We start from the raw sequence: 24,660 nt of genomic DNA, 5'->3' as shown, positions 1-24,660 counted from the left end.
TTCTGAGGTGTCTATGAATTTGTGTACGTGTCAGAACAACTGTGGGCTAAACCTACTAAGAATGCGCTGCGTCCCCTGACAGCGCCAAAAATTGCTCCACATCTGCACCCGCAGCTTGCTCCCTGTTAACGTCCTATTCACTAAGGATATTGCTCTAATGATATACCAGCGCAAAAACGTCCACAAAGTTTGGCAGTTGGGAGCAAATTTGCGCCTGATTTACCACACATGACAATAGATTTGCGCCAAGAACACAACAGTTTAGTAACAGTTGCGAGAAAGATGACATTATCACAAAGCAAGGTTGAACCGAGAAGGTGCAAAAATGTTTTCCTCATTTAGCGCCATTAAGCTGTAGTGAGCGGAGAGGACGACGACATCATTAGTTCATTCATTTAATGCCCTTAAAATACAAAATATTGGTGTGATAATTTTTTCAGAGGTTGATGTGGGCATCTGTCACATGAAAATGATCACAAAATGATCCCCCACCCCAAAACTTGACGTGGCCTCCCTTCCTTTTCGAGGGTGCCAATGTTTGTGGAGGCCATTGAACCAAACTCAGGAAGCCTTTGTATGGGTTTCAAATTTATAGTAGAGAATGTGTTCTGAATATTCTAGTGTCATGAAGTTCCTTAATTGCGGATACAATTAAAATAAATTACTGTAATACTTCAACACTTTAATGCATGTTTAGGGAATTTACAGAATACGGGTGTGCTCTAAAAATCTATAACGGAAATATATTGCTGTGGGCCTGTTTACAATACACGGATTGATATGTCAGAATCGATAATGCACATTCATTCATAAAGTTTGCCGGCATGTCTCTGAAAGCTACTGCTTGCTGTGCAGTATGCACACATTTTGACCAGGCACAGCGCTATCAGTAAACCGGAAGCGCTGCTAACTTTAGAGGAAGAAAACATCTTTGCTATCCAGCATAATCAAAATATAATTTGGGTATGCATATGATTGTTTTCATAAAAATGTATGTAAAATTATTTCAAATATTGGGATATGTATTGCCTTAAAGGTCATGTATTGGGATACACGTGTATTGCAATATGTATCGTTTTGTGACCCCTGTATTGTGATACGCATTGTATGGTGAGGTTGTTGGCAATACCCAGTCTTACTCTTTATGAAGTAAACTGCTTGCATAAATTGATATTTCCAGGCTATCCTAATTGATTGAGATTAATCTGCAAATTTATGCTGTAATTTGACCTTGTGCGCAGTATTAGCCTCACCCTTGAAATAACGCACATTTATCCAGTTTGTTAAATACTCACATCTTAATTAAAACATTCAAAGGTGTGCTACTTACTGAAAATAAAATCCTACGCCTACACCCTTATTTAAAGGCGTAATTACTAGCAATCCAGAGCAGGGATTTAAGTATGACGAAGACGGATGTGATGTGGACAAGTAGAATCCAGCTCTATATTTCATACTGGCTATTTTGAACACAATGCTTCAGTGGTTGCCAATAAACTTGCAAGTGACGTATAATTTATACCGGTAAGGTGGCAAAATGAAAACACCAGATTTACTTGTGATGTACTGCATGTGTTTTGTTGGACCCCATGTAATAAAAGTATGCATCTTCTGGGCTCAGCTGCTGCCATCTCTGTCAGTGTCCCTCTGTGGTAGCAGCAGGAACATTTTAATCACTTGCTGGCAGATTAAAGAGGGGGAGGAATGAAAAAAGATGAGAAATATCTGCTGCTGCCTCCTAGAAGATAGAGGGGAGTAGGGAGTAAGGCAGAGAAGCAGGAGAGTAGTGGGTGTGCTTTTGTTGACTCGGCAACAACAAATATTAATAATGAGAGGTGAGAGATGGACAGACAGCAGCAATGGTCACACCTGAGACTCAACAAATGCAAACGCTTTTCAAAATTAAAAAGGTGCCAAATTAAACTGCACATATGTTGAAAGTTTTGAGGGAGCACACAGTTAGCATGTACACTGCAGTAATGCCCACTAAAGCTGTTGCCCATGAATATAACAAATCATTTCAGGTCCTGCATTGTACAGCTGGTACACGCCCATTTTTATATGTCACCATTGGAGAGCTACAATACTTCCATAGAGTTTATGAGATGGTCCTTAATATGGCGGCGTGAGAACAACTTCCGTGTCACTATTAATTTTTTCAGGTGCGAGGAGCTAGGAACCATGCAATTAAGAGACATGAGATGAATATGCCACAGGCCACACTCAACAACCTGAGCAATTCTACGTGAAGGAGGCAAATGTTAGTCACACCTGATATTGACTGGATTTTGCGCACGCGCACGCACGCGCACACACGTGCGCGCACACACACACACCAAAAATGGCACATTTTATAGTGGCCTTCTATTTTGGGCAATCTTAGGCAAAACAGTGCAATAATCATGCATTCAAATAAGCATCTTGATATGCCACACCTGTGAGGTGGATAGATCATCTCAGCAAAGTGCTCACAGATTTAGATTACAATATTGTAGAGAAACAAGCATAAAAAGTCTCATATCTTTGAGTTCAGCTTTTGAAAAATGTGAGCAAACACAAAATGGTTGCATTATATTTTCTTTCAGTACATTCAGCCATATTTGGGATAAACTATTAACTATTGTTGCACAGAACGAAACCATGACAAAATGATCATATCTGGTCTATAATAACCAGGGACATTACATTTCTTAATAGCCCATTGCTGAGTCATAACTCTGTAATCTGAATGGGTAACGGCTTTTTCTCCAACAATATTTTTTCCTCAATAATACAAAGTAAATATGGGATATTTTTTTTACTGTGAAAAAGAAATTCACATTTCTAGACACCTATTGTCAGAGGCAGAAGTGGATCATTCTGCTCTCTGAAAACAAAATTAATCGTATGTGTGATGGGAATGTCAATCTGTTCTCTGCTGGAGTGACTTGCCAAGCCAAATGGAGAAAACCATTATATTGTGAAGCAACTTTCTTTCTTTCTTTCTTTCTGAGTTTCCTTTTCTGCATTCCTTATGACAAATGCAACATAACTGACAATGTAATGGGACATAGACAAAAAGTATATTTACAAGCTGTATGGGAACAGCAGCTGTGATGTAGGACTTATTAAAACTGGGAAGATAGAAAAGTACAATCTTCAACTTCAAATAATTCAATGTAATGCCACTTGAGTATTCCGAGGAATTGATCTAGCCTGACTTATGGTAAATGCAGACTTCAAACTGTAGACAGGAGGGCTGGGCAAAATGCAGAATTGAATTGAGAATAATCACTAAATTCCAATTCCAATTCAAATCTTGAATTTGAATTGAGGTGGCAAAAAGGGAGCGGAATTACAATTCAAATTCGAATTGCAGGAAGTAGAATTGAAATTCCATGAAATTCAAACAAATTCATGGTACAAAAATTAAAGTGTATTTAACAATGAAGCTTTACAGTATGAGCCTACAACATGAATTTCATACAAATATTATTGTAATGACTATATGTACACTAACACAATAAGTATAATAAATATGAATGTGTAAAAATTATTCCTAGATAGCAAAAGATGTTAAATCAACATTAAATTAGGGTTAAGAAGGTTGATTTTTGGTTACGGTTGAAGATTGATTGGTCAATCAACATTGATTCAACAACATTATATCAACATTGAAGTTTGTGTTTAAAAGATGACATTGCATCTATATTGTATTTTGGTTGAATTAAAACATTTGAAAGGTCAATGTTTAATTAACGTTGAATCTATGTTTGCCTTTCTTCTTTTTCTTCTTCAGTGGAGAAAGGAATTAGGAGAGGGGAGGGGGGTATTCTGTGGACAGGCCTGCTATAATTATTGCACAATCATACATATAAATATTGCATAATTGCAATTTTACATGATTGCAATTCCTTTTGTTTCAAGCAGGACAATTTCTTGTTATTTGAGGGACGCTGAATCCAATGAACTTGAAACTCCTTAAAAATCGATAAAATACTATTTTCTTTCAAGCAAGAGTATTTCTGAATGTTTAAAGGACACTGAATCCATTAAACTTGGTCCCCTGTCTCTACAACACTTCTAAGTTGTGATCTTTCCGAAAGAGACATAATTTGCAATCACTGTCTGTCTGTCTGTCTATCTCTCTCTCTCTCTCTCTCTCTTTATATATATATATATATATATATATATATATATATATATATATATATATATATATATATATATATATATATATATATATATATATATATACAGTGATACCTTGGAGTTTGAACATAATTTGTTCCTGCAAAGTGTTCAAAGTCCGAATTGTTCAACCTCCAAAGCATTTTTCCCATAGGAAATAATGTAAATCCGTTCCCAAGCTCCAAAAACAGATAATTCCTAAAATTCTTATTTTAATTTATATTTGTTTTTTTACATTTACAGTACATTACAGTATTTAAACAATAAAAAATACCTTACCTTTTTTTTTTGTGGTGTGATGGCATCAGTGGATGATAAATTCTATGCTAATGCTATCTTTAGTTCAGTGCTGAGTTTGTGTATTTTACATTGGGCATATTGTTAGATTACTAAGCGGTCCTTGCGTGCGTTGTTTAACGTCAGGCACGGTGTTGAACAGCTAAGGCGGGTCCTCGTGCCAGTGTATACAGAAGTAGCCACGGTAGTTACAATGGCACGGGGCTCCAGGTGGTACCGTCACTTGCTTACGATGCAGGTTGGCGTGGGTTCGCATCCCCGCCTGGGAGACCATTTGTATGTGTGCTTGTTTGTGTGTCAGCGCAAAAAAATTAATAAATAAATAAATGAAAAGGTTACAACGGCGCGATAATCTCTTTCCTAATTCCACGTTTGTAGCACTGTATGTTTTTCTTTGCTGCCAATGGCATTGTTGTCTTTCGTAGGCCCATGGCGAAGAAAATTGTCGTGGAAAAATCTAAATGCACTCGCAAGTATGGAGCACCTCCGGGAGTATTCACGATCTGACTAGAAATGAGCAGTGCATCGTCTCAACTACCGCAGCGTGAGCATTCGGCATTGCTCGGCTTCACTCGGCTACCCATTTTTAAAGTACGTTCGGCTTAGCTTGCTTTGCTTGGGTGTTCAAATTCCAATATATATATATATATATATATATATATATATATATATATATATATATATATATATATATATATATATATAGGTTTTTTTTAAGACACTTTTTCTGAACAAATGTTTTGCCCTGAACATGCTGGTGTTCATCCTGTTGCATTAAACTTAACTTCTTAGCCATTTCCAGGGCTCTAACTAAAAAAATATCCACCTCAAAGACCATCGTTTAGTATGTTGCTAAGCTTGCCAAGACAAAAGTGGATATTTCTATAATTTCTGTGTGACACTCCTATGCAAAGTTGGAAACGATTAAAAAGGGCGTGTACGGGGGCTGTGGGCCGGTGGGGTGCCTGGCGAGCCTGCCGTGCCCCGTTCTGCTGCGTTGGGCTGGGGTCGCGGGCCGTGTTGGGGTGGATGGCGCTCCTGGCTCCTGGGTTTGCTCTCCGGCCCAGGGGTTGTGCCTTGGCGCTGCCGTGGCCTGGGGGGTAGTGCTTGCTCTGTTCTGGCCGGGGTCGACGGCTCCCCTCTTTGGTGGAGGTTTTCATGCATGCCAGATCCACCACACCAGCATCTATCGAAATTCAAACACAATCTGCTTTTTCCTCTGGCCGTTGAATCGGTGGAGGCTGATGTCTGTGGATCTCACTCTGCTTCATCTATCCTTCCTTCCTTTTCTCAGTCTCTCCTTTGGTCTCTTGAGGTCTCCCTAATTTGTTGGAATTTAGATGTTTCTGGGGTTGGTGAAAGACTCTGGTTGGTAACCCGGTGGGTGATGTCTGTTCGGTGCTGAATTTCACTTTCCTTTCTTTTCTTTGATCCTTCCTCGGGTCTCCTGACAACCTCACGACTCTAGCTGGATTCTGAAGTATTCGGTTTAGGTGAACGGTATGGGATATTTAATAGGTTTTAGGTGAATTAATGAGTGCACACGCACACACACATGCACTCACACACACACGCACAGGCACATACTCACGCACATACAAAATAAAAATAAATTTTAAATTTAAAAAAAAATTAAAACAGAGAGCAATGATGATGACATGTCGAATCGGTAAAATTACCGAAAATTACCGAATGAACTGAGCTCTCAGAGAAAAGAAAAAAAATGTAAAACTCTGAAATTGGTTGATATGATGGTTTAACAGAATGATCCTGCCTCAATGACAACGTTTGAGAAACTGTTGACCATTAAATGCAACAAATTTACCCTGTAGGCCTGGTTCTCAACCCCTATCCAGCCAGTTTTCCACGTCTCCGTCAGCCAACACATCTGAGGATTGTTATCAGGCTTCATTCAGAGCTTGCTAATCGTTTGAAACACTACTACTTACTAGTACTTGATTACCACAAACAGGGACATTTGAACAAAATTCGGTACGAGAAAATATTCAACAAATGGGGAGCATGGGTGCAACGATGATTTGTCAAGGCGGGACAAATAGTAATCGCTGGATGTCCACACCCCACCGACCTCGCCCAATTGACAAATCGGATTCAGCACGTCGTCCACCCCCCAGTTCTCAGTACGTCTCAGAATAGTATGTATTTATCGAAGGGGAGGGGGTGGACGAGTGTGCTGAGATTCCCTACATTAAGGACATTTCTACTTCGCTGTACTTCTAATTTGAAGAACATAGGCTATATGTTAAAGTATCATTCTCACTTGTATGTGATGAGAATGAATTTCTGCCAATTGCACTGAATTCAAATTATATTTCCAGCAATTCAAATTCATCCATTAAATTGAATTCTAAAATTCTGAATTTTGCCGAGCCCTGGTAATTAGAGGCCAGATAAAAACAGCAATTGGAGAAAAAAAAATAGACAGTTTGTTTCAGCATATTTTCAGCACAGCAATAGAAATGTATTTACTGACTGACTGTGACATTATACTTAATGTAGTACTGAGCCATGTTGTTTACCATGGACTTTGTGTCAGTCACCATTAGTTGAATCGCTTTCCACAAACTATGATATGCAGATGAACAAGATTTTCTACATCGATCCAATATTAACTCAAACACTGTAGAACATTGGCTTATAAACGCTCTCCCCGCTGCCGAATTGGTGCTGGCAGCCTGTCGGCATGCAAAAGGCTCTTTGGACTTTCATGAGGCAATCAATAGATGGTCCCTGCCTACATGACAGGCAGATTGTTGCGAGCCAAACAGCAGATGCTTCTCTCCCTTTTTGCATATTTACCACATGAAAGATGTCTGCCATGCAAGACAGCTTTCTGCCTACATGTTATAATTAGGCCATATTGATTTCGCCTCAGCTTTTTTTTTCCCCCATATGAAATCCTCATGCAGCACATTGCACCAGCTTCATAATTACTATGATTAAAATTATCATTCTAACTAACAAAATTATATTTGCAAGGCTCAAATAGGTTCACATCGCAGTTTGCAAGTCGAAATTAGCATTTTGCACCTCATGAACATATGACATTTAAGAGCAAAATTCCGAACACCGTGTGTATTAAACATGGCCCTTGCTCCCCGGGGAAGACACTCACTAAGGCCCTGTTCACACGGAAGCAAAGTTTAGCTTTGTTCCTCAAAAGAATCTTGTACACACAGAAAAGTTTCAAGACATGCATGTGTCAAAAAGAAGAGGACGTTTAATGGCTGTAATGTAAAATTTTCGGCCGAAAATGGCAAAAATATGTATTTTTGGCATTCGGCGAAATTAAATTCAAACCAAAAGAATATAGCCGAAAGAGGATGTTGTGGTGATGCAAGCAAAACAAAAACAAAAAAAACCCTGCAAAGCAAGTCTCTGTTTGAATTAAACACCAAACATGGCAGTTGTGAGTACCGGAAACTTCATTGTGCACACAGGAGAAGGAGAGGGTCGCAAGCAGTCAAAGGAAGCATCTCTCTGCTCTCTTGGATGAAATCAAAGACGCATGAAGATGAAAGGACAGACTCAGAGTCAAGGCCAGAGATAGTCATGTTAACTAAAGTTTAGCACCTTTTAAAGATCCCATTTTAATATTGATTTGCTCCTTGAGGTTAATTGTATTGAAAAATCTTTTTTTTAAAGTAGTTTGTACTAAATCAGCAGGCATGAAACTATTATTAGAAAAATTATTAGCTATTATTTAGTACTAACCTTAACTGCAAGTTACTTCTATGCTACAAGTCTTGCAGTCATGTTGCCCTAACAGGCTGTTATTAAAACTAGCTGTGAGGTATTATTAATAATTATTATGTGTGTGTGTGTAATGTTTATTTAAAAACTTCTATTGACATTTACGAACATCCAGCCATTTCTGATATGTCCCCAATGCAACACAATGTAAATGCCTCCTTTATACGGTCAAAACAGACGGCAGATTGTAAGGCTATTTCCTGTGACTATCATACAAACGACATCTTATCACATTTTGAAATCAAAATAATCCTCACAAATGAAATTACAACAATCCAAAGTCCAACGCTTTTCAATGAGCAGTTAGATTTCGTTTATCAAATTGACGACCATCTTGACTTGTGATGTCATCTCGGAATTGTCAGTAAGGTATATTTCTTGTGCACAAAAGTGTCCCCCCCCCCCCCCAAGACCACTTGTCCCCCAAAATCTACATTGACTATTAAGTGCAATTGCACCGCCAGAAAATGCTCTGTTGCTCCCCCCGCGTTTGGCATTTAATGTACCATTCACCAACATGTCTCTGATGTCTGTGGTGTGGACGCATTTCAATTGATATTGTGCTTTGTTAAAATGCCAGTGCTAAATAGGCCTAAATATTTTATAATAATATTATAATTTTAATTAATTCTAATAAATGCAATGATGATAAAAAAAACTTGCCACATTTTTTTTCGCCATTTTGGTTTTTGGCCAAGCATTTCTCGTTTTCCTTTTGCAATGGTAATTTCATGCAAACACTTTCTTTAGTGACTTATCAGTCTTTCACATCTACTTTGGGGGATTTTTGCCACTCTTCCTTGCAAAATGCAGCCAATTGAGAGAGGTTGGATGGGCGTCTCGCATAAACTGCCCGGTTCAGGTCCCGCCACAGTATTTTGAAAGAATTTAAATCAGGATTTTAACTGGGCATATATCCAGAACATGAATCTTGTTGTTCTTCAGACATTCTTTGGTTGTATTGCTGGAATGCTTTGGATTATTGTCATGTTGCATGATTCATCTTCTACCAGGCTGTAACTTCACAAAGAACGGCTTCAGATTATGATCCAGGATTTCACAATATTCCTCTGAATTCATGATTCACTGGACTGTGTGGAGTTGTCCAGGTCCTGAGCCAGCCCAGAACTTAACATTCTCACCACCCTGCTTCACTGTAGGGAGAAGGTTATTTTGCTGGTATGCAATGTTTTCACCAAACATGACTGTTTTAGTTGTGACCAATTTTGGACTCATCTGTCCACTAGTGATGGGCATGACAGTTCTTTTAAGTGAACTGAATCTTTAGAACCAGTTCATTAAAAAGAACCGTTCAAAAGATTTGTTCATCTAATCGGTCGTCTACGCAAACATTTATTAAATGCTTTACTTTAATGCATGTAATTATGTTTATTGCTCAACCTGTGCTACCTTAAACGTAGCCATCCGCTGTCACGCTAAAGGATAATCTATGGTCAAAATTAATATGCGTTAATCTGTGTTAATTAATGATTAATGCGATATTTTTTGTGATTAATTAATCAGTTAATGCTTTAACTTTGACAGCACTAATATATATATATATATATACAGGCCAAAAGTTTGGACACACTTTCTTATTCAATGCATTTGCTTTATTCTCATGGCTGGTTACTTTGTAGATTCTCACTGAAGGCATCAAAACTATGTATGAACGTGTGTAGAGTTATGTACTGAACAAAAAAAAAGGTGAAATAACTGAAAACATTTTTTATATTATAGATTTTTCAAAATAGCCAGTCTTTGCTCTGGTTACTTTTTTGCATACTTTTGGCATTCTGTTTCTATATATATATATATATATATATATATATATATTTTGGGGGGGCTTCTTTTTTTTAGCCGATAATTGACAGGACAGCCCAGGAATTGAACTGGGGTCGCTTGCTCTGAGGCCGAGTCTCTCCACATGTTGAGGGTGCTCAACGCAGTGAGCTAACCATCGCCCAAATAGTCACCATGACAGCCCGCCCCAAAATGCACACAGGCTATATTTACTTTAAATACAATAGTGTTGTGTCCCTTGTGTATTACTTGGGGTGGGGTGGTGGGACAAAACAAAACAAACGAAAATGTTGTGAACAGTTATTTTTCTTTTCTTCATGTGACCAAAAGCATTTGTGATATAACATCCATTCTTTATTCTTTATTAGGATCCCCATCAGCTTCCACAAAGTGGTCGCTAGTCTTCCTGGGGTCCTCAAATAATTCAACAAAAACATAGAGTTTAAAATTACTCTATGCAGTAAAAATAAAAACACTAAACAAAAACAGTATTAAACAGATAAAGTAAGTAGAAACGGACAAACAACAATACACAATTTGAAAGGTCACAAAAGAAAAGAAAAATTAAATTAAATAGAAATTGTAAATGCATACATTAATACATGCAGTTACATTGATTCCCCTATTTTAAGGAATAAACTAGTTCATCTGTAATGTGTATTTTAATAACTTTTTGAAAGATAACTTGCTGCTGACGTTTCTTGCATTAAATGGGAGTCCATTCCAAGCCAAGGAAGCACGATAATGAACAGTTCTCATCAAGAAGTTTTTTTGTGGTTTGGGCACTATCAAGTTACCTATACTCACTTGACAGGTGTTATGTCCATGGCAAACTCCTGAAAATTCTATCTGTTCTCGAAAAAAAAATGGGGTGTTCCATTCCATATTACATTATACATAAACAACAACAAACAATATTTTAGTTTGTATTCCACTGTTAACCATAATAATTGTTTGTGCATATTAATGACATTATCCCGGAAAGAACAGTTAAGAACTAATCGGGCTGCTCTATTCTGTACAATTTGGAGTTTTTTATGATCTTTTGCAGAAACACTTGACCAAATAACAGGACAATATTCCAAATGTGATAAAACAAGTGATCGAACGACAGTATGTACAATTGTGGGTGGAACAAATTCAGAGCATTTTCTTGAAATTGCAATGCCCTTGCCCATCTTAGAAACAATATGATCAATATGATCAGACCAACACAGTAAATTATCTATTTTCCCACCCAGCAATTTGACCTTGGACACCTGTTTTACGTGTATCCCATCAACATGCAAATTGAGTACAGTGGCATTAGCAACAGCATACCTGCTACCAAATACAATAGATTTCGTTTTGCCAGTATTTAATACCAGCCGGTTCATTCTCACCCATTTGATAACATTATTCAACTCAGCCTGAAGTTTTTCTTTCAGTACAATTGAGAATGGCGACGTACAGAACAAAGTTGAATCATCAGCATACATTATTAACTCAGGGTTAATAATTTGCATCTAAGTTATCAATACCTGGGGATGTATCATCCGAAAGGGAGCACAACATTTTCTCCGCAGCATCTTGGTTAACTGTATTAAATGAAAAAGAACAAGTTTTTTCACTAATAACGTCGTTTATTATATTCCATGTAAAATTGTCATCATAGGATTGCATGCTGGCTCTCAAACTGTCAACTTTGTCAATGAAAAAGTTGTTAAAATAATTGGCAATTTCCCCTGGTTTGGTAATAACCTGACCAACACATTCAATAAAGAATTGATGTTTGTCAGATTTGCTACACATTAGTTTTCCATAGTTTTTTGCTATCGTTTACAGAGTTGTGGATTTTTTGTTTAAAATAATATTTATTTTTTATGTGATTTAACTTGGTGACTTTATTCCTTAGCTTGCGATAGAAAATTCCGTCCGAGTGGCACTTTGATTTAAGTGCCACAGCTTTAGCTCTGTACCTTTGATGCATCAGGGACCTCAACTCCTCATCAATCCAAGATGCACCATTTCCCATCACAGGCCTCTTTTCAAGTGGAGCATGCTGATTTACAAGTTTTACTGATAAGTTATCAATAAAGCACTTATCACATGCCACATCAAACGGCAAATAATCTTTTAATTGACACAAAAATTATTAAATAAAATTTCCCACTATGGATATGACCTCATTTAAGCAAGAAAATACCACAAGCAGCAACAATAAAATAACCTAACTTTGGCTGATGCCTCAGAAGATGAATTGTAAGCTGAATGTGAATCTTCAAAGTTGAGGCTGATTTCATCTGTTGAGAGGTCAAACTTCCAAAACTTTTAAAGAGTTCAAATTTTGGATTTTGGCCTTACCTGCGATTGGAATTGACTTTCCACTGAAATTTTAACAGTTCCTGAAAATGTAAGGTTCATATGTTTTTCCTAAGGTACTACTTTGTCAATTTTTGAGGTACATCCATGTATTATATATCATTTTAAAGGGAATTAAGTGCAGAATTTGAATATATGAATAATTGATTTTTGGGGAAATTGAAGATATTTTTGCCAGATATAGTTTACCTTTTCAACCCCTTTTACACCCAAAGCATAATTCATGCCCACTCTCCACTTAATCATATTTTAATATTACAAAATAAGAAATACTGAAGCCATAATTTATTAACAATTATGATTACAGTAATGATTATGTTTTACCGTTACAAAACCTAATGAGGGCACAGGGAGAACAAACTTCATGCAGGAGGGCCTGAACTATGACAACTAGTAGATATATGCAACTGAACTTGGTGCTTTATATGTATAGTGCCTGCAGTGGTCACACATTATGCAGATTAGTGTTGTTTAATAGCAGAAGTTTGAGTATTCAAAATGGAACACTCATCTGAACTTCGTGTTTGTCCTCATTTCCTCTTGTAGCTTTCTTAATAAGCCATTGCTGCAGGGTTTGACATCTGAATACCACTTACAGGTGATATTTAGACTTTGAAATTGAGAAAACAGCGTTGTGACTAAAAGGTTATTTCTGCCAACTTCTCATTTGGTGCTATAATGAGCGTTTCTGGTCATAAGGTCAACCACTGAAAATGCGAAATATCCAAAATTAATATGCTTCATAAGGCCAAGATATGTGATTGTTCATATTAGTAAAGCAATACGAACTAAAGGGTGTACACCAGTCTTCATTCATTAATCGTGTCGAAATTCTCCTGCTTTTTCAGGAAAATCTGAGATTTGTCAAAAAAGCATTTTTAAGTATAGTCCAGAATGATGCACATATGCCCGATCATGTCATCCTTCTCTGTTGTTGTAGTGTGGCTTGTATTTGGTATTGTGTCATGTTTTAAAGGTGCATTGTGCAGTTTAAAAAGGTAATTTTAAAGCTTTTTCTTCATCATGCATGAGCCACCAATGCCCAGATGAGTACGAAGAGCCCTGACTGTTTTACTGTGACTGCACCTATCAGCTTTTATCTTCCCTTTATATAGTGCGGACCTTCACACTCCACAGTTTCCTTGGGGAGGGGAGGAGCAGAGTTTTTCTGACCTCATTTGAAGTCATGTCTTTGTTTGTCAACTGTGGCTGTCGCTTTTAGATCGTGCACGTACTAGCATGCGCACCATTAACGAGCCTGACATAGATACTGCAGTTATGCTTTGGGCCAGAGGTGGCAGTCATGAGTAAAAAATAGACAAAATGCACAAAGATCCTTTAATAATAATAATAATAAATCTGATTTATATAGTACTTTTCTAGACACTCAAAGATGCTTTATAATGAAATGGCTACATTATTTATGCACTCACACATTCACACTGTGCTTAGAGTAAGCTACTTAAGCCCTGGGGCAGGCTGACAGAAGCAAGGCTGCCAGTGTGTGCCTACGGCCTCTCCGACCACCACCAAACATTCGCACCTTACATACACCAGTGTGAGTAGCACTGGAGGCAATGTGTGTGAAGGACACAACGACACATGACATGGGGAGAGCAGGAATCGAACAACCAACCTTTCAGATACTAGACAACCGTCTCTACCCCTGAGCCAGGCCCGCCACACGTTTTTTCTTGTTTTCTTGTAGTTGTAGTTTCTTTTCCTGCTTTTTGGGATTTTTGTTTCCACTTGTGCCTGTCAACCTGTTCTCTTTAGTCTTCCAATCAGCTCCCTTAGCCACTCATGCCTTGTTCAGGTGTTCCTCATTGTCTCATATGTTTGCTTGTATTTAGGCCCCGTCCACACGAAAGTCCGTTTCAATGTATCCACAAAAGTTTCTTGCCGTTTGGGCAGTTCGTCCACACAGCGGCGCATTTTTGGAGCTCGAAACTGATCACTTTTGGAACCGGGGTCCAGAGTGGAAATATTTAAAAACACGCCCCTACGTTCCAATGTGGACACCAAATGCGGAATACTCCTCCAGTGAAGATGTAATTCTCGCGTGACAGCGCACGAGCCGCCAGTCTGTCAGCAACATTGGTGGATAGGCTTGTCGTCGTCGTTTTGCGCAACCTCCTTTGGTTGTTTATGCTTTTACAGCTAAATGTTTTGCATGATGTTGTACATGAATCACCCGGCACTGTCACTTCTCCTGTGTTCGTCTCACTGATCTGTTTTTATTACTGGATAGCCGATACACGCCTGTGCAAGCCGTTGAAGCGGCAGGGCGGCCATCTTACTCCTCCCATCTCGCGAGCAGACTCCTGTATAAACTACTTTGAGACTCCGTTTTATTTTATCGCTCAGTTCCTAGACCCCAATATTAGATTTGGCAGAGTCATCTTTTGTTGAATTACAGTTATAATTATTTTATTTAAAAAATATATACAAGTTTCCTCCTGATAATGTCATTAAGCATATCATTTATACACGTATTTAAGGCAAGTTGTAAAATGTCTGAAGTTCTCTTGTTTATGTTTAACAAATTTAAAAACATCATAAATCATGCTGTTTCTACTATGTACTGTCTCAAATTATCTCTAATTTCGACACTGTAAATGTATAGGATCGTATGCCGAGAAATGTTTCTTGGGAGGAGCAATATGGCGGCATTGCGGCTTCAAAAGTCTTGGCCTATCGACTATTCAGATCAGTGGTTCGTCTTCTTCGCTGATTCTTTTTCTACAGTTTCTGTTAATTCCCTGTGGCAGCGCTACAGCGCCACTCCAGACTTGGTATGTACATTACAGCCATTAAACGTCCTCAGCGTCTTCTTTTCGACACTCGCATTTCTTGAAACGTTTCTGTCTGTACAAGATTTGTTTAAGGAACGAGTGTCAACGTGTGAACAGGGCCTTAGTTAGTTTGTTTCTTTCTGTCTTTGATAGTTCTTTGTGTTTTCCTCTTTTGTTGCTGTGGCTATCAGTAGCTGTGTTTCCATTAAAAAAATGTTGATAAATAAAAGCAATATTTCTACAATTTTGACTCTTAGGTGTTTCCATTGACGGGTGTTTCACTTCTGAGGCGTAATTCTCGTAATGTCCCATCTCGCGAGATCTTGTGATTCTCTAAAGAGGAGCTCATGAAATGTTGTTACAAGGTTTGTTTAAGGAAGATGGACGCCCAGAGTTGTGACAATTACTTTAAAGACGTCTCTCTCCACTCATCATTTGGGATCGAACATTTAGTGTTGTTGTTGTGCGCTTATAACTCCTGTATGCTGCGGAAAGATAGAACGCATTTGAACGACGTGTGACGTACACAAAAGCGAGTGGCCCTGTATTTCCCACTTACTCATCTGTGACCGGGCGGTGTCACATGATGGCTAGAAATGGAGAAGAAAGTGTCTCCACTACACTTTTTTGAAATGCACGTCCCAAAGACCACCTCATGGGAGCGTAAAAAAGTTTTTGCGATATTTTGAGGTTTTTTTTTTTTACTTCTGTTTTCCCATTACCAGTTTGCTTTCCCGCAATGTGCATTTTGCACAATTTTGAGGGTAATGGAACCGCACTTACTAATGCTTTTCCTGAGTTTTCTCTTCTTTCCTTTTGTAGCTAGTTTGCTCAGTTTTGGTTTGTTATCTTGAATCTCATTTTGGAATTTAATTTAGTTTTTGATTCCTCCCAATAGCTTCTATTGCCTTTTTGTTCTTTTTTATAATACATTCTTTTTTGTGAGCACTCCTTGCTCTTCCCTGCATTTGGGTCCTCCAATTTTTGTCACCGATATGCAAACTCCGTAATCATAACAGACAACAAACCACACAAGTAGAAACATTCAAGACTTTCCGATTATCCAACCGTTCTCGCTTGTCCTCATTACAGTGAGTGATGAGCTGGTGCCTATCCCAGCTGACTTGGGGCAAGAGGCAACTGGCTACCAGCCAATCACAGTGCACAGTGACGAACAAACAACCATAACCATTCACACTTAAGGTCTTAAAAATAAAATGTATAAATGTGTGTGTGGGGTGGGGATGTCTGCAGAAAACCTATGCACGCATAGGAAGATCATGCAAACTCCACACAGGAGGGTCTAAGCCAATATTTGAACCCTGAGGCAGACGTACAAACCACTAGTTCACCTCTGTGGCATACTGTTAAAAAAAAATAAACAGCTACAAAGCACAACTCACATCACTCACACAACCCCATCATATTTACCCTGCTTGATTTATAAAGATAAGTTCATAACAAAAAGGAAATGCATCAACAACAACATGAAAAAAAAGCTTGTAAAAAAAGTAGTCTAAAATTTCCATGTACACCATAAAAATGGTGAACGTTGTTCAGTGAGCCCAACAAACCGTGAAAACATGCAAGTATAGGTACTCAATCGCATACAGGCACAGTACTTCCAGCAGAAAGGATCCACTTAGCAGGAACAATCAAGCTTGGCAAGTAACTTAAGGTAATTAAAAAATAAAATAAAATAAATAAAACGCTTAATTGTTGAATCAACTCGTTAATTATTTAAAGCCACCACAATACAGCTTCAGGCATCAACATAGCTATAAGACCCACGACCTCAGAAAACAGAGAGCTTGATGTGACTATACACACACCTCCGAGGTGTTACAGTATGACAGTGAGATGTGTCCGTAGATGTGCATTAAACTGTTAGCAGACGTTTGGTGTGCTGCCGGTTGCTGCTCCACTCACCTGGTTGCGCACCTCTGGACACTCCGCTGAGGAAGACACTCACTGCTGGTGGGACCCGCGCGCGCTCCGCGTCTCACTTCACTTCTGCTCTACTGCCTCTCAGCTGTGACTGTAAAGTTAGCTAGCTGCAGCTGCACTGGGGCCGTGAGACCGGAAAATGCATAGTGATGCCTTCAAAATAAGGCAGTTATAGGGAGGGAAATATGCAGCCCCTACTGTCAAACAATTGTAGTACTGAATAAAATACTGTAACAGTAAAATATTGGCAGTTGTGTTGCCAGCTATAGTTACTGTTATTTTACAGCCGTTGAACTGTTATCTATGGAGGTAAATTTGGTGCAAAACTAACTTGTGCAAAAAATTTGTACCTGTAGAAAAAAGTCTAAATTTGTATCTGTAAAAGTCGTGATTTGTATCTGTAAAAAAAATGTGTGCCTGTAAAAAAAAAAATTGTGTCTGTAAAAGAAATTTGTACCTGTAAAAAAAAAAATGTGTATGTGTAAAACAAATTTGTATCTGTAAAAACAAATTTGTACCTGTAAAAGTCATGATTTGTATCTGTACAAAAAAAAATTGTACCTGTACAAAAACTATAAATTTGTATCTGTAAAAGTTGTGATTTGTACTTGTAGAAATGACAACTTGTAGTCAAAGAAGTCGCCACTAGGAGTCACAAGTGGGTTTTCTGCTGCTGTTCAGTGACGTGAGTTTTGCCCCATTTGTCGCGCTACAAATGGAGCAAAACTAATTTGTACTTGTAGAGCGCGGTGATTTGTACTCGTAAAGAAGGGGGCGGGCTCTGGTGAAATGAAGGGTTGTTTTGACCAATCAAGTGAGAAGGATTTGAGCGGATTGGAGCGCAACCTCATTGGTTTAGCGAACGACGGTGGCGGGACTCGCGGAAGGATACAAGCAGGACACATCGTCGCCAACCAACATACATATTAAGAATACTTCAGTCTCTTTTGGTTTTTGCTATTACAAGGTAAGTATTATGTTACTTCATCATTCTTTCAAATATTGTTGTTTAAACGATGGTCATCCAACCTGTTTTTATGATTAGCATCACATATTTAGCTTTCTAGCTAGCTGGCATTTGATTTCATGCTAAAGCAGTCTAGTCATTATCGTCATTTCTGGCGCCACGGACTTAATTGCATCTCATGCTTTGGAATATTGTGGCTATATGACAACAATGAACAACTAAACTACTTCATTATATGCCAAGAATGGTGCAGTGTGCTGCTCCCCTGTGTTGGTTAAAATTGTTATTTCTTGTATTAGTTAGCTGGCTAACAAACGAATTCATGTAGCTCACATATGCGCCATTGACACAGGTACTGGAGGGAAGATGCACCCAATCGATGTTATGTATGTACACATTTGACTCCATAGTGTTCTTTATCTTGTTTTGCCTTCTAGAAAAATGACCGATCAGAGCAACAGCTCTTCGCTGCAGCAGCAGGTGAGCGGAATATCGCTACTGTCTTGACATTAATGGTGTGTTTTTTATTATTATTTCTTCCTGTTTGCATAATAATGTAATCAATAATTATGCACATTACACACAACCTATACAGAGTGTCCCAAAAGTCTCTTTACAATTATAACAATTTTGAGATATTTTAAGTACCTTCATTTTTGTGAGTTTTTTTTTAAACTTAATTTAATAGACCTCTATATGGGCATCATCATTTACACCAGGCACATGAAAACGGTACTCGATTTGTTGCCATGTTTGCTGCAGGTTTACCATCCATCAACACAGTATCTGAAACAAATAAATTCAATATGAATGAATACTTTAATTAACAAACACTGGTTAAAATAAAACAAATCTGTTTAAGACATCTCAACAACTGCCTTTGTAATATATTGTTTTAAAAATTGTAAACATGTTATGGACACCCTATATTTCTCTCTAGGAACTGCTGCTGAATCTTTTACTGGCCCGACTCCATAACAGACTATCAGCTGCCCTTGAGCGTGCCCCTCTGGACCTGGACTATCTACAATTTATAATTTCACAGGACATGGTTTTACTGAGTGCACTAGCTAACCAAATTCAGATCCCTCAGCAAGTGTATGAAGCCCTTACTGATGTGCATGGTCTACTCTCTGCCCAAGATGAAATGGAGCTTCATGTAACGGTTCCTGTGGGGAGAACAAAACCTGGTTGTCCAAAAATTTTAATATGTAGGGAATATGTTTCGGAGCTCCTCAGCATAGGGCTATCTGCATCGTACATTGCCAGACTTTTAGGAGTTTCTAGGTGGACGCTGCAGAGAAACATGAACAGCTGGGGTATGTCTGTTAGGGCCTTGTACAGTCAATTGACTAATGATGAGCTTGACAACCTGGTGTCACAAATAAACCACTGCAACCCACATGCTGGGTACAGATTAATGATGGGATTGTTGCGGGCACAGGGGCATCGTGTACAGTGGCAGAGGATTCGTGCATCGATGCATAGGGTTGACACAGCAGGAATTGTGCTGAGAATGTCAGCATTGAGGTGTGTTGTTCGCAGAACATACTCTGTCCCAGGCCCAAGATCGCTGATGCATATAGACACAAACCACAAACTTATAAGGTTGGTTATGTTTTTCAAATCAAAACATATTACCTGTACATGACTTAACTATGTGCAAAAAAGTGATAATACCTAATGTTTTTCTTTATCTCAAATGTCATTGAAGGTACAATATGGTGATATTTGGAGGAATCGATGGTTTCTCAAGGAAGGTATAAATAATTGGATATTCCCTTTAAACGTCTAAACTTTTTGTCATTGAATCAGGCATTTCAATTGTGATTAGTTGTTTTTTGTTTTTGAAGACCTTCAGATTGTAGTACTAGTTTAGGATGGCTACCTCAGAAATCGGTTTCATTTTCTTTGGGAGCACCTTTGCATTTGTATTCTTCAATGGTAACATAATAGTACTGTAATACTCTTACTTACAGTCATTTTAGTTGAAAAGCTTTAATTGCACTTACAGTAACAAATCAAAACTCCATCATCTGTTACCTGTGACTTTATGCTAAGACTTCGCTGGCACTCTTTATCTGAGAATTAGATTACATGTTTTCTTTTTTGACATTTTATAAAGACTCATTTCTTATGGAATCTCTTAAACAGATGCAAGGTAGAGAATGAGATATTCTCAAGTGCCATTACACCAATTGCATTGAGTATTATTGTTGCATTTTACCTTTTTAAATATAATCCTGTTTTAACTACTACATGACTGTTAAAGGTTATTGAAATTGTATTTGTTAAGAGCTTTGAAATTGACACTTAAAATTGATATTGTTATTGTTAACGTACTTTGATCATTTGAAAATAAAAAGTACAGTTGTTTGAAGTCATAATGGGACAATTCCATTCTTCTCACATAGATAATGTATCTTGCTGTTGCAAATAATAACAGAGCCTCCACAACCCTTGCCTTCTTCAATGAAGCTGTTGAGAAGTATGGCTTACCTCAAAGGTTAGTAAGACATCATCACCTAGCCTATCCTACCCTTAATAGTGTAAATCTACCTGTTCTAACCATTGACTTGTTTTAAGGTTTTCGTTTCAGTGAAGTGTAATGCATAATTAATAGGAGTTCTCATTTTTGTTACATTTTCTTAAGGGTTCGTGGTGACCATGGGGTGGAAAATGTGGATGTAGCCCAGCTGATGTTCTCCACAAGAGGAGTTGGCAAAAACAGCTTCATTGCAGGGAAAAGTGCATAATCAGAGGTACTTTAGAAGACACTTCATTTTTATGGAACTACCACATTCATAACCTTGTAAGTTTACAGGGTGAGTAAAAAAAAAGAAAAAATAATACGCCAAAATCTACGCAATATTAAAAAACAATAATAATAACAACACAGAAAACTTCCGGTTAGACACATGTAAATACATTCAAATTATTCTTGTTTTTGAAGTGGTTAATGTGGCCACCACCAGCAGCACGGGCAACATCTAGCCTATTTGAAAAAGAGAAAAGAATGAACTGAATGAAAACTTCACTTAGCAGTCGATGGCTGTAATTGGCCTGGCAGAACCTCTGTGTGTGTGATTTTATTTTTTTCTTCTTGTGGTGGTATGTTAAAGACAAAGTTTATGTTCCACCACTTCCATCAAATATCAATTACATGAAAGACCAAGTAACAGTTGCAATCAACATTGGCAACTTACGGTTGTCTTTACTGCCAGTGGTAGACACTAACCACTTGTAAAACCTAAAAACTTGAAGCTATTTACAACACAAGTCCAAGCTACAGTTTTTCATTTTTGCAATATCGCATGATTTTTAATTTTCATTTGATTTGTAGCTTTATAGGATATCCCCTTGAGATGCAACATCTAATTTTCAAAGGTGACATTCCAACACATACAAATAGTAATAATGTACAAAATAAAGGTAAAGAATTCTGCTATGTTCTTTTTTTTAATCACCCTTACTTTCTCATTACTTGAAATTAATGGAATGTTTGTTTCATTTATGAAACTGCATTTATCATTTTAAACTACTTTTTTTGTTGATAATAGAAAAAAAACATTTGCCATTGAAATGCTTAAATTTAAAAGGATTTAGAACAATTCAAACATGCTCTCAAAAATGATTAAATAATTAATTGGATAGCCAAGTAGTTGATTAATTGTTGCACCCAGTTGCTTGTTTGTCCAAATATGATTCACTTTTTTACATGGTTTAAAATGTCTTCTTTAATTAAAAAAAAGGGGGGGGGGGCACAATTACATTGACATTACAGAATTGAACGTCTTTGGCGAGATGTCTACACAGCAGTCACTTGCCTCTACTATGCTGTGTTGCACCAAATGGAGGAAGATGATCTCCTGGACCTGTCCAGCAGTGTTCACCTTTTCTGCTGCCATTATGTCTTCATTCCTCGCTTACAAGCCCAGCTTGATGTTTTTAAAGATGGCTGGGACAGTCATCCCATGAGCAGCGAGGGAAATCGTACCCCGAACCAACTGTGGCACATGGGACTGCACTATAATGTACAAGAGTCTAATGATGTTGTAAGTACTTTTAACAATTTGGTAAGCAAAACTTACTTTAAACAGTAGACAATGAATTGTTTTTCGTATCAACTACAGGATTTGAACATCCCCCTGATGAACTGGGAGAGTAGTGGTCTTGTGTCCAGCAACACCGACTCTTGTGTCTATGTGCCTGAAACTGACTGCCCTTTGACACCTCAAGAACTGGCTGGACTCCATGCTGCTGTGGATCTAGCAGGACCTTCTACACGCATGGGAGTAGACCATTATTTGGCTGCAGTGAACTACATGCACAGTATAAACTATGTGTAGGGTCTAGCCAAGCGCTTCTGGGCTGTTATTTGTTTAAAACTGCCTGCACTAAATTACATTTTATAATTTAGTACTATATAAAGTTTGTATTATTATTATTTTTTTTAATTGCTTACACTTTAAGAAAACAACCTGTTAAAAGTGGAGCACATTCATTTACAGTAAATGTATATATAAAAAGAAACTATTCAATCAGCAAGCAGACTCTTTATTGACAGACATAACAATTTGGTTCATTGATTGTGCTGCAAACTACACTAAAACGCTGATAGTTATTTGAATTGTCTTTTCGTACAAATTGACAATGAACTGTAATAAGAACCTATCTAGCAAAACATCAGAACTACATTATTTAAAGTAATGAAATAAAGATTTTGATCTATACCAAACCAAAACCAGTATCAGTTGTGGCGATGCAGTTCTTTAAATGGTCACTGAATTCTGTGTAATGGCTGTAGTGGCCAGGTAACTTTAAGTTTTGGAAGCATGTAGAAGACGTGGGATGTTCCGCTCTCACCACCTCCACTTTCATATCTGGCATGGGTATCTCCCATCCCACCCAGAACTTCAGGAGTCTTTTAAGATTCTCTTGAGACTCTAAAAAAAAAGGAGAAAAAAAGTGGAATTAAGTTGTGCATGCTATTAAGTAACAATAATCAATTAGATTACTGTTTTTATAATTTAATTTATGTATTTTTTTGAGAAAAAAACAGGTTCTGCAACATCTGGGAAAAAAAGTGATCCCTGCTAGAGGATGATCATTTAAGAAAATCAAATCACAGATGTATCTATAAATTAAAATTCTGCCTTGTAGCAATATGTGTATGCTTATGCTTAATACTCATAATACAACTTGTGTTCATAAACAAGAAAAAATGGTTAAAAAAAACTTGATTTTCAACCACATTTGAAAATCTGCATTTATGCATTACAAAATGTGCACAAATATCAACATGTAATTTACCTGTCCTCACAAACTGACGCAAGTACCCCATTATTCTACATCTACAGTCAACGGAGTAACCATCTTCATCGTCCAACCCAGATTCCTCAGGCCATTTGATTAGGTCCAAAACAACCTAGGACAGCAAATGAGACAATCATTATGGCACCATAGTTGGCATTGAACCAATTCATTCTATTTTACAATTTTCTCTCTAATTTATACATATGGTCAATCCACACATGGGTGTTAATTGTGTGAAGGCTGATGTTGTGGTCTCAACAGCCTAACAATGAAATGTGTATCCTGCTGAGGAGAACATGTGATTGTTGATTTCTCGTCAGACTTTGTTCAAGGTTGGAATTGTTCACTGAAAATGATTCCAAATCAAAATTTCCTTGGAACAAGGAAAAAACATTAAAAATGTTTGCATAACTGAACATATGATGACGAATATTCAATAATATAACCCTAACCCTAAGCAAACACTGGGAAACATCTATGAAGCACAAAAAAAATTTAATTAGTGAACATTAAATTGTCAAGGATCTAATATCTGTCAGTGACTCAAAGACAAATATATATTCTAAATATATTATATTTAATAAAAAAAAAAAAATTCAATGGTACAAAGTTGTTGTTTTTTAAAGCTACATACCACATGAGTACTCTCATTCTAAAATCGTAATATCGTTAACCAATGTAATATTGGCTTCCATTTTTCAATAACAAGCTATCACATTGTAATGGCCACTGGCCACAATTGCTGCACTGCCTGGTCTGGCTATGACACTGCTGGTAGGCCTCATAGCTGCTGGTTGAACAGTGTGCTGGGATGTAGGTTGAGCAACAGGTGAAGAACTTGTGGTGCTTCCAAGCTGATGACTTAAGCAGTCAAGCAGCACACGGACTGCTGATTCCACATTTAGTGTATTCTGAAAATATAGAGGTATGTGAAGGCTGCATACAGCAATTAGAGACAGCTGGAACATGAGATTTTTGAGTGACTAAATGGATGTGTTGTCACATGTGCTGAACAGCTGAAAAATGAAAATATACATTAATTAAATAATTGTTTAATGGATCAAATACAAGACATTCCCAAAAAAAGAGGGGGAAACAACCAACTACAGCACTACAAATCACACAAAAGGGCTCATCTCGATTGTCTTAATTGAAACATACAACTACGAGCTCCAAGTTGTCCCTCAAATCTTTGGAAGCAACTCAAAAGATTTTCTTATGCAGCCGTTT

General features: G+C 37.7%; 1 protein-coding gene and 1 pseudogene across 1 annotated transcript in view; one reads left to right on the top strand and one right to left on the bottom strand.

The window, feature by feature from the left end:
- Positions 1–17,220, bottom strand: part of rbfox1 (RNA binding fox-1 homolog 1) — a 332,184-nt gene extending 314,964 nt beyond the window's left edge. Inside the window, exon 1 of the mRNA XM_086070103.1 lies at positions 17,130–17,220. The gene's annotated coding sequence lies outside the window, so the exon portion shown is untranslated. The remainder of the gene's footprint in view (positions 1–17,129) is intronic.
- On the top strand, positions 15,797–22,463 carry LOC147184647 (uncharacterized; annotated as a pseudogene).
- The last annotated feature ends 2,197 nt before the right edge of the window (positions 22,464–24,660 follow it).

This window comes from Leptonotus elevatus, chromosome 1 (assembly GCF_054856555.1).
Source record: "Leptonotus elevatus isolate MCC_2025b chromosome 1, RoL_Lele_1.0, whole genome shotgun sequence".
Taxonomy (NCBI): Eukaryota; Metazoa; Chordata; class Actinopteri; order Syngnathiformes; family Syngnathidae; genus Leptonotus; species Leptonotus elevatus.
The sequence above is the reverse complement of the archived record's forward strand: the minus strand, read 5'-3'. Positions and strand labels throughout refer to the sequence as shown.